The sequence below is a fragment of the Haliaeetus leucocephalus genome, unplaced genomic scaffold, assembly GCF_000737465.1.
Source record: "Haliaeetus leucocephalus isolate CR32 unplaced genomic scaffold, Haliaeetus_leucocephalus-4.0 Scaffold763, whole genome shotgun sequence".
NCBI classification, from domain to species: domain Eukaryota; kingdom Metazoa; phylum Chordata; class Aves; order Accipitriformes; family Accipitridae; genus Haliaeetus; species Haliaeetus leucocephalus.
In genome coordinates, this window is record NW_010973199.1 from 3,079,977 (window position 1) to 3,085,597 (window position 5,621).

A 5,621-nucleotide genomic window follows, 5' to 3' on the forward strand; every position below is an offset into this window, starting at 1 on the left:
GCATGATTTTAATAAAGGATTTAATACAGTGTCTCACTAAATCTCCCAAAATGAATTCAAATTGCTTTGGACGTAAGCACTGCCATGTAAATTGAAAGCAGGTTGAAGGATCACAAACACTGGCTGATGAGAAATGGCAGCGGATTGCACTAAGTTGTGGGGAAGTAAGCAGTGGGTCTACTGCAAGGTATAAAGTTGTTTCTTGTTTTAATAGCTTCATTAATAAGCTGGAAGAAAAGGTAAACAGCATGTAAATGAGCTCTGCAGATGAAACTACAGTTGAAGTAATGTTAAAGTGGCAGAAAATAACAAGCTAAGGCCTAACTTTAAAAAAAAAAAAGTAAAAAACCAGCAGCAAGTTACTGCACTGGAGGAGGGACAGCCTACAGTAGAAAAACACATTATCATCTTGTATAGGCAAAGCAATGGCCTACACTTACCCTTAGGAACGAAGGGCAGCATACGTAAGAGGGTTTGGAGTGCACTTCACTGGACACAAAAGCTAAGGTATGTTTGGGCTGCATATTTGCTAGTTTAACGTGGCACAGGAAGGCAGAAGTGCCTCTTTTCCTCATATTTCAAGAGAATCCCTTCTTCCTCACTCATGACCTTTTTTTTCTGTCAACCTTCCTGACCCGTCTCCCTCTTTGTCCTTCACAGAGTCTTTCTCAGCTCCCCCTCCCCTCATTTTCTTCATTTCTCTTTATAGCTGTACTGGCTGCTTCAAACCAACAACTGAGATGTCATTCAACTGCCTCTGCCACTCTGAGCTCTGTGTTGTCACCCAGTCTGGGCTGGACTGCAGGTGGGGTTGGAGGAGGTGCTGCTACGTGGGGCAATCTGGGCCATCCCAAAGACAGCAGTGCTTCCAAACCCTTTTGGATCTATGAACTACTGCCAACTCTTTGGAATTTCTCAGCACAGTTTCAAATGGAAATGGCGGAGCTTTCATTCTTCCATCAGGTTCTCCACATCAGCTGTGAAACCCTTGCTATGGCCTCACATATCTTCCTTAGTTCATCGACCACAACTTAGAAGTCGCCACAGTTCGGGTCTTAATTTCCCTTGAGCTTCAGTTTTGCACCAGGTAACAAACCAGGGCAAGTAGTGACTAACTGGAGCGATGTTCCTGGTGATTATCTGAGGCACAAGGGCAGTCTGACTCGAAGCTCTGAATACTAGTTTGTGCTTTTTAGGGTTTATGGCTCCAATCCAAATGAGTTGAAACAGTCAAACCTGGAGATCAAGAAACTGAGAAGGACCGTGGCCATTTTTTCTGCAAGGGGAAAGCAGAGGGACTCTGGTAAATATAGGAAAAATATTTTGTATAAAGAAGCTAGTAAAAAAAAAAAAAACCCAACACCGAAACCCAAAAAAACAACCAAACAAAACAATATCTAAGAATTCTTTGAAATGCAATGATCAAAAGAATTTCACCATGGTGGACACTTTAGAAAAATCGCTGTTAGGCTGAAAGCTGACACCAGCTACCATTTTAAAAGTCTGTAAAGGTTTAACCTGTGTCCATAAGACTCTTACTGCCTTTCTGCATTTCTTACTGACCTACAGAGTGAAAATCTTGGATAAAAAGGAAAGGTTTTATTATTTTTTTAACCTGATCTGAATTTCATAGCCAGGCAAAGAAAAAAAAAAAAGTTTTTGCATCTCACCTCTAGTATTGCAGATTATTGAAACCTTTTATCTGTTTGAGAACTTTCTGCACAGAAACTTGTGAAGATGATCACAGGTAGAAGGGATGATGCTAACATGAGAGACTGAAATAGAATGATCTGATGTGGATGGACATGACTCACACGGCTTCACCCTCATTGTTTTAATCTATGGTCTGTCAAGGATACTCACTAATAACAGATACTCTTTCCCACAGCTCCACATTATATAAATATAACTTATTCCCCAAGTAATTCACCGTAAAAAAAGAATTGATGACTTCTCTCTTCAACGATCAGTGTTGTTAGATAGTCTATATATCATTCTGCCTTTTGGATAAAATAGGACAGAAAAGCAGCAATGCAAGTATCAACCACATCTTAGTTTTCCATGTAATACAGATCGCTGGTCTTTTTATTACTAATAGTAATAGAAGGGTTGCTGGTACTTACCTTTCAAAACAAGAATAACTTAAACAACAAATCTAGTTGGACTATATGATACGAGCACTGATGCTGACCCTTTAAAACAGAACTCCAACTTCAGCAAAAGAGAAAGGTTAAAAGGAAAAGTATTGTAATTTAAAATGTGAAACTAGACAGGAATAGCACTCTATACTCAGGAGCCATCATAAGCTTTCCTAATGGATGTCAATAAATGCAGAATCAGAATAGTAATTACAAGAAATTCCCAATATTATCATTAAACTTTGGATTCCATTTTGAATTTCAATTTCAAACTTTTCAAAATGTATTTATTATTACAGAGCCTGACCCAGCCATATAAGTAACTGAATTCAACAACAAAAGTCCTCCCATTGAGTAGGGGATTTTGGTCTGTCTGAAAAAAAAATCCCAATGATACCACATCACAGATATGATGTTCTCTCTGAACTCAATTTTTTATGACAAGGTAATACATATCAAAACCCAGTGAGATGTAAGAAGACAGCCTACACAAATCAGTCTTTTTTTCTATAGGAGAAAAGTTGTCCTATTACATTTGGCTAAATGAGGAAGCAGAGTGGAGTGCAGGGTAGCCGAGAATACCATAGTTTAAAAGCAAAAAAGAACAGAAGTTATTTTGAGAAATACACTCTTCTTCATTGATGAACTGTTGAATGTGAATCCTGAGTAGAGGTTAAAAGGACAGCTATAATCCCTTCTTACTGCAACACAGTAACATGTTCAGGCTAAGAGTATCACTTATTCAGATAATGAATATTGGAGATGTCAGAAAACCAACACTGCAGGCATTGAAAGCCTATTGATTTCTTTAGCATAGTTGAAATGTCATAGAACACCAACAAAAAAAGAATGAACGTATTTGGAAACCTCTCAAATTTCATAATTTTATATTTTTTTCATGTAAGAACATGTTTATTGGTTTTCCTTTTATAGATTTTGGCTGCAAAAACATCTCTGAATTTTGGTTCCCTCAGCTAACAGTGAAAAATGCTTTTCTCTCTTTTTTTTTTTTTAAGTGTTATAAATATAAATGTCTGCTTGCAGTTTGTGAGACTATTTCTAGGCTGATGCATGAATTGGTAGAAAGACTGTCAAAACATGTACAACTCCTTAGAATAGAAGCACACTATGAGTTGTGAAAGCCTGAATGAACTGGAGGCTGTATCAGAATATGACAGTGTAGAAGCTTTATCCTAAAGGAAGATCTTATCATAAGAAGTACTAAATTTATTTGAAAGACACAGGACATATACACATTCTCCCCCCCCCCCCCCAAAAAAAAAAAAAAAAAAAACCAACTCAGAAATTATATGGACTGCAGCAAATTTTCAATTAAATATTTGAGACCAAAGAAACTGGGAAAACACAATCTTCAGATACTAACTTTCAGCATCTAACAGGGCAGCAATAGTAAACAGGGGACTACCATAATGGCAAATTAACTATTTTTAAAGCCAGCAAAAGAGGACTTTTTTAGACTGGCAGAATTAGGTAATTATGGTGAGGTGCAGATACACCTAACTACACAAAACTACATCTCAATGAGGTCAGAAAACTCTAGGAGGTATCTTTCCTCTGATTCCCTTTGATGTAAATGTTTTAACAAGACAAAAGCCCAGAAGAACCCTTCCATCGCACCTATATAAATACAAGCAGCTCCTCCATTCCAGGCAGGGTGATTATATGGCTACAAGCTAAAAAATCAATTTTTTTTTGCATGTGGTGTTCTTTGTAACGAGCCAAATACTTACTGAAGTAAGAGAAATGTGACAAAATATAAGCAGAGAATAATAATTTATGAGACTGTTTTGTGTTTAGAAATCAATTTTCTCTATTATAAAGCAGGTGGAATGCTGACACTGGAAAACCTATGTACGACTCGGTTCTTATCTCACCATTAAAGGATCAGTGACGTAAACCAAACACTGCTTAACCTTCTTCTTTGTGATCCATATCTCTTGCAGAAGTATGCAGAAGGGCAATATGTCTGCTAACTGCTGTCTGCTCCTTCCGTATAAAAGCCAGAAGCAATATTCCTCAGTACCCTTTCAGAACAAGCAGTGAATTTATCATATCTGTTTGTAATGCCCTTTGGGACTTTTCAGGAAGAAAGGCACAGTAAATGTAAGCTCATTATCATCATTAACTCCTTTTATACACCAGCTGAGCTCAGAAGAAACAAATGCGAGAAAAATATAAGGAAAAAAATGGTTAAACGTATTTACCATTCTCTTCTTTTCCTGGTAGGTTTTGTTGGGTTGGTTTTTTTTCCATTCATAGATACCTTTATTAGATAAAACTCATTATCTATCAGGAAGTCTTAAAATTAGCTTGATCACTTGACTCCATGAGATGACACTTAGATTGCTAAGGAAGAACAAAATGGCTTGACATATTAGGGGACATTCAGCACAGCAGTGCCTGATTTATTACACTTGTTCTCATAAGATTAGAAGCTCCTTAAGGTTCCCACAATTACACCTCACCTACGCATGCAAGAGAATGGTTTCAGGAAAAGGAAAAGCTTTGCGTTTGTCCTGTTTGTGTGTTTTCTGGGTAACGGTCACGGCCAGGGGAATGGCACTAGACCTAGATTTGAATGGGAGAGGACTCGCTAGTTGTACCTGTTGAAAGGTCACATTCTTCATCCAAAAAAATCTTCTAAGCTCCTTCTAGGGTAGACGTGTGCGAGCGGCACCTCCAGACAGCAATCCATACCACACACGTTGGACATTAATATCAGATAAATGACCTCAGCAAGGCACTTGTCTCTCTCTGTTGACGGCAAGGTCAGCCTAGCGAGTCCCGTCGTGTGAAGCCTACTTTTCCGCCAGCTAGGTGAATTTGTGCAGCTGTGTTTTTAAATACAAACAATAATTATCAATTCATACGAAAGGATCCTTTCAACACTCCAGCTTGATTCAACCCATCGAGAAAAAGCGGTACTAATCTTGTCTGTGTTACTGCAGCTGATAGATCGGTTCTATGCGTGTATGGGATGTGTATTTTCTGTTACTGTAGATTTAGACGGTTTTCTTTGTTGGTCATTAATAGAAGAAAGATGGGGCCCTGACCTGCAAGCACATCCCACCTACTTGGCATCTCAAGACTTTAAAAACTGGCCCGCAAGAAAAGAATTTAGGGGGCCGTTAGATCCACCATCCTGATTTCAGCCCCTAAAAGGGGGAGCTCTGGCAGCTTTGACTCAATTTCTGATCTTTACATCAAACGGGTTAAGTTCGAGGGGGGGGGGGGGGAATGCTTCTCAAACTGCTTTATGGGGAAAGTCTGAAACTTTTAAACCTGCTGGGAATAAGCTACACTGAAAGTCTTAAAAACGGAAGCAAGGGTGGTAGCGAATCCCTCAGGCTGCCGACAGTGAAATATTTATCGTCCCCAACTTTGGCAAGCGAAGAAGTCACCCGAATTAAATAAGAATCAGAGGAAGAAGGAGAAAGAGCTGTGAAGCTTATCCGAGTGTAC